Source organism: Podarcis tiliguerta (genome assembly GCF_965153285.1).
Source record: "Podarcis tiliguerta genome assembly, chromosome: Z".
NCBI lineage: Eukaryota > Metazoa > Chordata > Lepidosauria > Squamata > Lacertidae > Podarcis > Podarcis tiliguerta.
Genome location: NC_139553.1, coordinates 2,777,941 through 2,790,014, shown reverse-complemented (window position 1 = coordinate 2,790,014; position 12,074 = coordinate 2,777,941). Strand labels below are relative to the sequence as shown.

General features: G+C 47.7%; 1 long non-coding RNA gene across 2 annotated transcripts; it reads left to right on the top strand.

The window, feature by feature from the left end:
- Positions 1-4,268: 4,268 nt before the first annotated feature.
- Positions 4,269-8,521, top strand: LOC310669376. Of its 2 annotated transcripts, none has more exons than XR_014507154.1 (2): positions 4,269-5,860; positions 8,066-8,521. It is a non-coding gene; the product is annotated as an uncharacterized lncRNA (long non-coding RNA). The 2 variants fall into 2 exon arrangements; XR_014507155.1 differs by lacking the exon at positions 4,269-5,860 and adding an exon at positions 6,498-6,663.
- Positions 8,522-12,074: the final 3,553 nt, after the last annotated feature.

Sequence of the window (12,074 nt, the reverse complement as noted above, 5' to 3'; positions counted from 1 at the left end):
CGCAAGTAGATAAATAGATACTGCTGCGACGGGAAGGTAAACGGCCTTTCCATGCGCTCTGGTTTCCGTCACAGTGTTTCCGTTGCACCAGAAGTGGCTTAGTCCTGCTGGCCACATGACCCGGAAAGCTGTGGGCAAACACTGGCTCCCTTGGCCTGAAAGTGATATGAGCGCTGCAACCCCATAGTCGCCTTTGCCTGGACTTTACCGTCCAGGGGTCCTTTACCTTTTACCTTTTACTATAAGCCCTGCTTGCTAAATGGAGCCACCTAGTTCAGAGCAGTCTACTTCTGTGAGTACCACAGTAGGGGAAATTTGCTGTTATGCTCTGCTTTTGAGTTGCCTTGATCTCTCTTGGAAGTAGGATACCGGGCTTAAATGGACTCTTTGGTGCAATCCAATGTGGTGATTCTTCAGCTTGCCATTTCCAAATGCAGCTTCCTCCATCGTCTCCATGAGAGTGTGGGAGCCGCTTTTCACCATGGCAGTGAGCGCCGGAAGTCCCCATCCCCTACTTCTTTAGAGCATATTTCATTTTCAATTTAACTGGGTAACTGAGCATGTTGCAAATCCCAGGCACCCAACACCTTAATTTACCCAGAGGCAAATCTGTGTCATGAGGCTGTGCCCTGGAGTCATTTATACTTCCTGGTGTATAAAGCGAGTCACAGTATGATAGTGTCTCCCTCTCTCATTCTAGTAGCGGGGTGTGTGTTCCCCAATGCAATCAATGTTCAAGAAGCTTATAACCTTGTTGTGCAGCTATGGCCACCGCCTTAGAAAGCTGCAAAAGATTCGACCAAATTATCGCTGCATTCGCATCCCCATGTTCTTTTGCACAGCGAGCAGCCAGTAAGTGCACCCTAGTTACACACATGCCTGCACAATTGTGCAACGCAGCAGAGCAGAGGCAGCACAACAAGCAAACCGTTTGCCAAACAAGTTCTCCTTTGCCACACTGGCCTTGGAGTGAGACGGGGTGTGGGGGGGGGGGGCTGTGCCCTGCCCATGGGAGCACCTGCCTTGCCAGATTTCTGTTCAAAATCTGGGTTGTTCCACTGGCTAAGCTGCGTTCAGGCAGCTCCCTCTTGTGGGCATTTGTAGCAACAATGTGCTCCTTGCACACGTTAAATTGCCAGCCCCCTGTCTTCAGCCGAAGATTCTCAAGTGCCAGGGTGGAGTGGGAAGGGATCCAAATAGTACAGTTCTGGTCAAAAAGGATATTGTAAAGTTGGGAAAGATTCAGAAAAGGGCAGTCAAAATAGTCAAGGGGAGGTAGCGACTCCTCAAGAGGAAAGGTCACAGCATTTGAGACTTTTTAGTTTAGAAAAAAGGCGAGTAAGAAGAGACATGATAGGAGTTTATAAAATATGCATGGCAAGGAGGAAGTGGGCAGAGAAAAGCCCCCCTCCCCTCACTGGGAGCCAGTGTGGTGGTTAAGAGCGGTGGACTCGTAATCTGGGGAACCGGGTTCGCTTCCCCGCTCCTCCACATGCCGCTGCTGGGTGACCTTGGGCCAGTCACACTTCCTTGAAGTCTCTCAGCCCCACTCACCTCACAGAGTGTTTGTTGTGGGGGAGGAAGGGAAAGGAGAATGTTAGCCACTTTGAGACTCCTTAGAGTAGTGATAAAGAGGGATATCAAATCCAAACTCTTCTTCATAATCCTAGAAATTTTGAGTTATCTAGTGGAGCGGATGAAGGGTGGCGCTGTGGGTAAAACCTCAGTGCCTAGGACTTTCCGATCACATGGTCGGCGGTTCGAATCCCCACGGCGGGGTGAGCTCCCGTCGTTCGGTCGCAGCTCCTGCCCACCTAGCAGTTCAAAAGCACCCCTAAGTACAAGTAGATAAACAGGTACCGCTTTATAGCGGGAAGGTAAACGGCGTTTTCGTGTGCTGTGCTGCGCTGGCTCGCCAGAGCAGCTTTGTCACGCTGGCCACGTGACCACGTGACCACGTGAAGTGTCTTCGGACAGCGCTGGCTCCCGGCCTCTTAAGCGAGATGAGCACGCAACCCCAGAGTCGGTCACGACTGGCCCGTACGGGCAGGGGTACCTTTACCTTTACCTTTAGTGGAGCGGAATATTGGAAGATTCAGGGCAGATATAAGAAAGTCCTTCACTTAGCTAATCGTTAAACTATGGAACTCCCTCCCACAGGAGATAGTGATGATTGTCACCTTGCATGGCTTTAAAATTCATGGAAAATAAGGCTAATGTTACAAAAAGAAAAGAAAAGAAAAAGAAAGCAAGGTTATCAATAGGTACCAGCCTTAATGGCTATTAACTGCTTCTGATTTCCTTTCAGTGCCAGACCTGAAGGGAGCTCGATCAGGCCTTTCACATGCAAGTCCACACCTCCAGGTTTAGGCAGGGAAAGTTATTCCCTTTTACTACTGCTGTTAAGCAATTGAGACTCAGAAACTCTTGCTATTATCTACCCAGAGTAAATCCCGCAGATCATTTTGTAGAGGCTGATCTTTGTTCCAGCCAGGAGCTGCCTAATGTCCTGAGTGTGTACGGTGCTTTACAGAGCATGAGGAAAGATCTCTGCCTCAAAGAGCTTACAGTCTAAAATTAGACAATGGAAACAACTGGAAAAGGAGAGAGCAAGGGGCAGATGGGGTGAATAAGAAAGTCACATGCAGCTGTTTCAGTTGCACGAGTTTCATTCAGATCAGATAAAACATTTATTGCTATACAATTATCAGAATTAAGGAAACAAAATGACAGGGACATGAAACACACTATGCTAATATGTTTAGCAGGGTAAAAAAAGAACAAAATGAAGCAAATAGAAGTAGCGCAGGGTGAGGTAAAATGGGCACCATTGTTTTAAAAATTATAGTCATGTCACAAACCTAAAGAGGAAAAATCACAAATGTCAGAGGGATCAGTGCTTGCTGCAGAATAGTACTTGGCCACACTGAAAACAATAGATGCATTTCAATCTGAAAGGAATAAAATGATGTAACGTGCACCTGTTCCTCCATCAAGCACTGGCTGGATGGCAAAGAGTGGTGGGAGACACCAGCCCAAGAACTCGGGATAACACAGAGGAAGAAGATTTAGACCAGGGCTCAGCATCCTTTTTCAGCCGTGGGCTGGTCCACTGTCCCTCAGACCCTGTGAGGGGCCGGACTACAGTGGTGCCTCGCAAGACGAAATTAATTCGTTCTGCGAGTTTTTTTGTCTTGCGAAGCACCACTGTGTATTGACGGTTTCCCATAGGAATGCATTGACGGTTTTAAGAAAAAGGCGCAAGACGTTTTCGTCTTGCAAAGCAAGCCCATAGGGAAATTCGTCTTGCGAAGCAACTCAAAAAACGTAAAACTCTTTCGTCTTGCGAGTTTTTCGTCTTGCGAGGCATTCGTCTTGCGAGGTACCACTGTATATTGTTTGAATGAATTCCTATGCCCCACAAATAACCCAGGGATGCATTTTAGATAAAAACACATATTCTACTCATGTAAAAACACCAGGCAGGCCCCACAAATAACCCAGAGATGCATTTTAAATAAAAAGACACATTCTACTCATGTAAAAACACACTGATTCCTGGACCGTTCGCGGGCCGGATTGAGGTGATTGGGCCGCATCCGGCCCCCGGGCCTTAGGTTGCCTACCCCTGACTTAGACCCAGGACAGTGGCAGTGGGACAGTCTGCAAACTGGGAAGTGGCAAACTGGAAGTGGCAAACTAGAAAGCCAGGGCAGGGCAGGGCCCCGAGGGCCTCAGTGTGAGTGCAGACACTAGAAGAGAAAACAAGATGCTGCTTCAGTTGCCCAGCAGCGGGACAGCACAACAGGAAACAGGGGACGCAAATCATTGACGCAACAGGAAACACAGGGGGGACGCAAATCGTTGGCGCGACAGGAAACAGGATGCAAATCAGTGGGGCAACAGGAAACACGGGTGGGTGCAAATCGGTGGTGCGACAGGAAACACGGGGCACGCAAATTGGTGGCGCAACAGGAAACATGGGGGAAGCAAATCAGTGGGGCAACAGGAAACACATCCTTTACATATAATGCTACTCCTTCTCCCTTCCTGTTTGGCCCTTTTCTCTTGAACAGGTCATACCCCTCAATTCCTACATTCCAGTCATCGGTCTCATCCCACAATATTTCAATAATGCCTACCAGGCACTGGCAAAGGAACAGGGGGTGGGAAGAGCGCACTGCCCCATCACCATCGGGGAGGGGGGTATCATCGCGGCCACCCCCGGATAGGCGTTGTGCACCCCCCACCACGTCGGGCATCACACCCCCACGGGTAACACACCACGCCCTCAGGATGCACACCACGCTCCTGTGGGCTGCATGCCACGCCCCCAGGACGCACACCATACCCCTGCAGGTGACATGCCACGCCCCCAGGATGCGCACCAGCCCCACCCCCACCTGCTCTCCACCCCCGATGCTGGAGCATGCAGCTTCGCCACTGCTACCAGGTCATATTCACCATCCTGAATTAAAAGCTGCAGTTGGTCTGGCTTGGTTCCCATACTCTGCATTTGTGTAGAGACAACTGAAACCACGAGTCCTTCCCTCCAGCTCCTTCCTTCTTGTACTTTCTTGCCCTTTAGCAGCTTTCTGGAACATCCCCTCAGCTTGCTGAGCATCAATGTAGCTATTATCCCCAGTTCCATGTGTTCTTCTGTCGTCTGTAATGTTGTCTCCTTCCCCCTAAAGCTCTAGTTTAAAGCTCTCCTGACCACCTTCACGAGGCTCTTAGCAAACACATTCTTGCCACCCGCTGTGAGGTGCAGCCCATCTCTTGCCAAAAGTCCTTCCTCAAGCAAGTGGGGACCATGATCGAAGGAACAAAACCCTTCCTGACAACGCTACCTGCACAGCCCGTGGTTTACCTCCAGGATTTCCCTCTCTCTTCCTGGGCCACGACCTTCAACAGGAAGGAGTGATGAAAAGACCACCTGTGCCCCAAGGCTCTTCAGCTCCATGCGCAGACTCCCATAGTCCCTTGCTATACATTAAAGTCTGTGTGTGGCAGTATCATTTGTACCCACATGAATCTGATGGAAGGGGTAGTGCTCAGTGGGCTTGAGAACACTTGGCAACTTCTCCACCACATTGTCAATCTTTGCACCTGGAAGACAGCACACCTCCCGGGACATCCTGTTTCCTCCGCACACTGCTGCCTCTCTTCCCCTCAGTTGGGAGACACCTATCACCACCACTCGTCTCCTCTTCCTCTGGGGAGGGCAGGAATCATTCAATGTGCTGTGCCTTCCAAAGCCTGCTTGGAGTGCTCTAAGTCTGCACCTGCTGCTCTTGAGTCTTTCCCTCTTGTCTACTGGAGCTAATTTTGATATCGTGGGGGTAAGTTACAAAGGCAGGAACCTTATGGTCTGAGACTTCCTACAACTTCCTCTCGGCTGGCCATCTCCAGAGTGCAATTCTCTTTCTCCAACATCATATCCATGGAAGGTAGTAACAATCTCCAAGGGAAAATTCAGAGACCATGTTTAAAAATGTGTAGGGAGCCTGTGAAGATGAATGGTCAACCAGGAAGGGTGAACTGATCACCCTTTTCTCATCCCTGGGCTGCTCTTCCACCTTCCATGATGACGTTCTAATATTCTCCTAGCCCCTTCCTCACATTCCACAGGGTTACCATAGAGACAGCAAGAAACAGGTTTGCATCATCACTATTCCATTGCTCATTTCTTACCAGACGCTTGGCCAGTAAGCAGTGCAAGGCGTGCTCTCAGCTTAGATATTTGTGTGTTTTCTGTCAGCATTTTTATCAACATGGCAGGTAGCAAATTGTGCCATCTAGATGTTCACCTGTTCTGCTTCATTGTCCCATGAAGCAGACAGAAAAGCCAGGTGAGAAGGTAAGGATTTATAGCTGGGGAATGGATGAAATCTTTGGATAACTTAAAGGGAAAAGCAGATTCTCTGAAAAAGCCACCCGTTAGTCACGGTCCCTGTACCCCCCATGGGGTTTAGATAAGCCATGACTGAGGCCCATTCAATGGCCTTCAGTTAGACTTAGTCTTGAATGTATCTTTCACTAGATGTGTCTCAGATAAAGTCTGAGGCTCTTTCAAGATCACACATTTGTTTTTGGTACTACATTGCGCTTGTCCAAAGCAGCTTACGAACCAAGAGTTTCCAGGGAACAACAACACAAAACATCAGTTTGAGAGGAAAAACTGTAGATAAACAAGTAAATATCCATAAAGGATCCACATTGATCCAGAACCAAAAGCTGTTTAGTTAGATTCTGCTCTTGTTTGAGAGCCTGAAATAGCAATTGTTCTTTAGAGGAATGATGATCTTTGTTGCTGTTGTAATCCCTATCTCACCAAATTATAGATACAGGTGAGTTTAACAGGTTTAGTTGGGGCCGGTGAGTTTGCTAGGTGTCCAGATTAACCCGGTCAAATTTGGGGGATGCCAACCAGGGGAAGAGCGTATGGTAGGGCTTGTTGCCACTCAGACTTGTCATAACGTCAGTTACTCTTTTTCTATCCTGGCACCTTCAGTTCTGGCCGACCGCCTTTTGCATCATAACATTCTTTGGCCAGTTAGAATCTTGGAGGTCACCGTGGTGACAGCAGGAAACAGGCTCACATGACGCCAGTTCCAGGGGCTCCCAGGGTGGGATGCGGACCTGAAGTAACACCAAGCGCAGGTGCGTTTGAGGACCACGGGGTGGGGGGTGGGAATCACCCTCATGTTTACCATTAAAAGAAGGGGAATAGCAGAGCATCTTGACAGACAGAATCTGTTATGGCAACAGCAGCAGGGCAGGGCTATTCATCCATGGAAGAGACAAGGAGAGGGAGAAGATGGGGGGCGGGAGATTCTTCCCCATGGGATCAACCGGACACTAGGGCATAATCCAATAGCAGGAGGACCTCCCACAAGCCACTCTTGTATCTATACTGTGTATCTCTTCCTCTTCCCTGGAAGAGTCAGGATGGGCAGGTGGTCTCTGTTGGCTTTTTGCAGTATGGTAGCGCTGCAGAGAGCTTGCTGGGGAGACCATGCATTAAAAAGGGACTCAAAAATAACTTAAACAAGGTTTTAATAAGAAGAACAAAAACTGCTTTTACACTAAATACATTAACAAACAAACACGACCCAACCACCAACCCATCCCCCAGGGTAATGGCAGAGCTAGGTGCTGCCCCTTATATACTGCAGCCAATTCCTGACACAGCTTAATCAATGCAACTCAGCAGCACCTGCTATGTTTCACAGCTCTAAAGCTGGATCTTGTTATTTTGCTCTGGCCCTTGCTCTGGCCCCTTAAAGATATACACATCGGGTGAAACAATGATGAACCTTTACATTTAAAGAAATAATTCAACAGTCTCCACCATTCCTGCTCCTGTGGCCACCCCTGACACCTGGAAAGGTTGAGAAAGGAACCACCAAAATTATCAAGGGTTCAGAGTAACTCCCTTATATGGAAATATTGGGATCTTTTAGGTTAGAAGGAAAGATGCTCTCTTTCAGCCCTGGTAGTTGTATTGATTCTAGAACCATTAGCAATCAAGTTATGCAATGCCCTCTCTGGTACAAGAGTGGTTGCAAACGGAAATGAACAAAATTCAGGCCTCTTTGCAGAGGATATAATTTTATGTACCTCTGACCCTATCACAGCAGGCAAAATACTATGTACAGAATTGGAACAATTCTCTGGGGTCTCAGGACTGCAAGATACTTTCCGCTGCTGCCCACCTTGGTGCTTGGCAAACGTGCTGTTGTACTCCTGGTGCAACCTTTTAAAAGGCACTGTAAAACGAAAGCATCTTGGCTTGCTCTGCCATTGACTCTTAGCTGCATTTTTTTATCTGTTACTCCTTGCAAATTCAGGCTTAAATGGATTGCCTTGCATACTGTGCATTAGCTGTTTGAATTGCATTTGTGCTCAAGATACCAGGATACAACCTCAACTCTGTTAATGATGATGAAGTCAGGGCCCTCAGGTGGCAGTGGTGAGGGGGTGAACCCCCCCACCTAATATATACTTCCAACTAGATTTCCACCATTTTGGGCATCCATGCTTTTTTCTCATTTCTTTGCAGCGCACGAACGGACATGCCCACCTCGACCCCTTGGTTGCCGCCCATCATCTGGGAAGGAGCAGTCAGGAAACCGGTCTTGGACAACTACGATAAGCAGCAGAAAACCAAGGTGTTATCCCCCTGAGTACTGCTGGGATGATAAAATTGGCATTCCCAATTTTATAAGCGAGATAAGAAATGTCAAGTTCTCCTGGATGCCAAAAGAATATGAAAATAACTTATGACTCCGTGGCCCTATTGAAAATCACACCAGCAACTAAACTGATGGCAGAACTGTTTGATCATTTAAGCACAGACTCTTGTTCTTTGCGGGAAGGAGAACAAACTTTACCAACCCTTTATCCCTGACAAAATGTTTCATGTGGTGTTGCATAGCTGTGCCGGAGATTTTTTAAGAAGCAAGTTCCTTCTGTGTGCACCTAGAAAGAGACACCCTTCCCTCTGTGTCAAAGCTGAGAGGTTTCCTGGAGGTGTTACTTCAGAGGGCTGGGTGTCTGGCAATATGGAGGGCAAAGGTGGCGGGTCAGGTAGGGTGGGACCCCTGCCACCAATGCTGGGCAGGGGTCTCCAGTGGGTGGGGAGGGAAAGGTGAGAGAGGGGTGCCCAACCATATGGATGCGAGTCAGATGTTAATGGCTTGGGGTAATCCACATGGGTGAGCTGGCAGAGGGTTGCCAGCCTCTGCCCAAATTGGGCTACTGGCTTTGGCAGGGAGGGGGCATCAGCTGAAAGAAGCTTTTGGAGTGTTTTTTAGGCCTTTCCTCCAGGGTTATTTTGTTTCCTCGGATGCCTTGGATGCCCCCCTTCTCCACTTTTGGGGCTTCCTTTGGGGGCTTTTGTATTTTTTCTTGGGGGGTTCTCTTTTTGGGGGTTAGGTATGCCTATCCCTTTTATGGCCAGGTCTCCCCTATCTTTCTTCCCACGGGTGGGTGGGCTTTGTTGGATTCCTTTAGGGATGGGTTCCAGGGTCTTCCTCCATCTCAGGCGTTCACCCAAGTCTGGAAGAAAAGAATCATAGAATCATAGAATCATAGAGTTGGAAGAGACCACAAGGGCCATTGAGTCCAACCCCCTGCCAAGCAGGAAACACCATCAGAGCACTCCTGACATATGGTTGTCAAGCCTTTGCTTAAAGACCTCCAAAGAAGGAGACTCCACCACACTCCTTGGCAGCAAATTCCACTGTCAAACAGCTCTTACTGTCAGGAAGTTCTTCCTAATGTTTAGGTGGAATCTTCTTTCTTGTAGTTTGGATCCATTGCTCCGTGTCCGCTTCTCTGGAGCAGCAGAAAACAACCTTTCTCCCTCCTCTATGTGACATCCTTTTATATATTTGAACATGGCTATCATATCACCCCTTAACCTCCTCTTCTCCAGGCTAAACATGCCCAGCTCCCTTAGCCGTTCCTCATAAGGCATCGTTTCCAGGCCTTTGACCATTTTGGTTGAAAGACTGGAGGTACAGTCATTGTTTTCAATGCAACTAGTTTGTCCATAATGGAGAGTCTTCATTTATTCCAACGTATTATATCCATATTCAGAGCTTTCCAAACCGTACTATAATTAAACTGATATAACTTGTTCAACTTCGGGGTAATTTATACCACCAGATATCTAAGACTTTTCCTAGCTATTGGATGATGAATGAGGAAGTGGGGGAGGGGGACACATTCACACAGGACAACGCCATTATCCAAGAGGATGGGATCTATAGCCTCTCTGTGTAAATTTTGAAATAAAACATTACTGTAAGTAACTTTTCCTTGTCTTTATCATTTCATGGGCTGGGAGCCGCTGACAGCACCCTGACACCAGGTCTCAAAGACCTGTTTTGAGGTAGAGAGGCCGGGACTGTGTACTCTGCAGTGTGCCAAATGTGGCTGCACCATCAACTGGGAGGACAGCATCGAGATACTGGAACTCACGCCATCCCGTAAGGAGATACCCAATGCGCACCCACAATGCAGAGCCATGTGGAAATGGTACTAGGCTTGATAGCTACTGAGGCTAGGCTAATCCCCTGACCCAGAGACCCATGAAAAAGCGAATGATTCCTTTACAAAGATGAGCACAGACCTTGCAAGGTTGGAAAGCACCCATTGGCTGGAGTAGGTCCCAGGGTGGTTTGGGGCTCTACCTGCTGGAGGGCCAGAAGCATTTCCTTGTTTGTGGCTGATGGCATAGGGACAGGGCTCCCAGTCTGCACAGTGGGGTTCCTCTGTTCCCGTGGAATGGGGGCTAAGCTTCCGTGATGGCAGAGGCCCACCCTGTCCTAGAAGGAGGCTGAGTGGATAGGTCCAAGCCCAGGACCAGCTGGAGGTGAGGTGCTCTATATAATTGAGTATCCATTTATTTGAGCATCTCTCGCCCTTTTGTTCTCAAAGCCCAAATCACTTGCTGCTGCTGCTGCTCAGGTTTAGCATTGTTGATCCATGTTATTACAATATAATTAGGGTTTCTCAGCTGTGCATCAAGAATCAATGTTTTAGATTTCTAATGATAGCATTTTATTAGTTTTCCATGCTGTTAACCTCATCCCTCCCCCATAATGCTTGATTACATTCTGCTAAAAAAAGGAAATCTGTTTGCTATATCCCTGAAGACTCATCCTTCAATGCTAGATTTTCTGTGTGCTGGATTAGCTCCAGAATGGGGTGTCAGTCTGTAGGGGGTTTTGTTTGCTTGCTTTTTAAATGCATAATCCTGATCTGGCCCCATTTGGACAGAGCTGACTTGGCAACTGTACTGCATGCTCTGGTAACTTTCAGGCCCGATTACTGCAATGCACTTTCTGTGGGGTGCCCTTGAAGATGACTCGGAAAATTCAGTTGGTCTAAAATGCAGCAGCAAGATTATTGGCTGGGGTTCTGCTTAGATCTCTAGATCTGTTTGGAACAGCTCCACTGGTCACCATTTTGTTTTCAGGGCCAATTCAAGGTGCTCACTTAGCATTTAAAGCACTGAATGACTCAGACCGCAAATACCTGGAAGGCTTCCTGCTGTCCTTGGGAACAAAGACCAGCACAAGCTTGGGGGTTGGTGGCCCAGGAGAAGGTCTTGTCTGTGGCAGTGAAATTATGGAACACCTGTCTCAGAGAGTTGTGCCTGTCACCTTCATTGTAGAGCTTCTGGTGAATGCTGAAGATGAACCTCATTACCCTGGCCTTTTGAAACTTGAGATATTTTTAGGATATCTGTGATTGTGAGTTGTTTTAAAACCATTTTTAATATTGTGCTCTAATAATGCAAACCGCCCTAGGACCTTAGGGTGAAAGGGAGCTAATTCATTCTAATCATAATGTGAGTTTGCATGGTGGCGGCAGCGGAGGGTTAATCAGCATGATGATGCCCGAGTCCCTTCTAAGCCCTGGGGTCCTGGATCCAGCAAGGGTTAAAATCTAATGGAGGATTCCATAGCCAAACTATGCATTCCATGCAAGTCTCTCTGTGAGCTAGTGGCTGTAGTTCCTTCTTAAGTACTGTTTTTAGTATAATTGGTTTCGTGCCAAAGGGCAAACCCTCCCTTGGCTGCTAGTGAGAAGGGCAACAGCCTGTGTGTGTGTGTGTGTGTGTATGCTAGAAGCAGGAAGAAGCCAGAGTGTGACAGCAATGCAGGATTTCCAATGGAATCCAAGGCCATGACTATGGGAGGAGCAAGAGCTTCTCAGGTGTTGATGATGCGAGCCCCTCCATCTCAGGCTCAGGATGTATAATAATAATAATAATAATAATAATAATAATAATAATAATAATAATAATAATAATTTATTATTTATACCCCACACATCTGGCTGGGTTTCCCCAGCCACTCTGGGCAGCTTCCAACAAAGTATTAAAATACAGTAGTCTGTTAAACATTAAAAGCTTCCCTAAACAGGGCTGCCTTCAGATGTCTTCTAAAAGTCTGGTAGTTGTTCTTCTCTTTGACATCTGGTGGGAGGGTGTTCCACAGGGTGGGTGCCACTACCGAGAAGGACCTCTGCCTGGTTCCCTGTAACTTGGCTTCTCA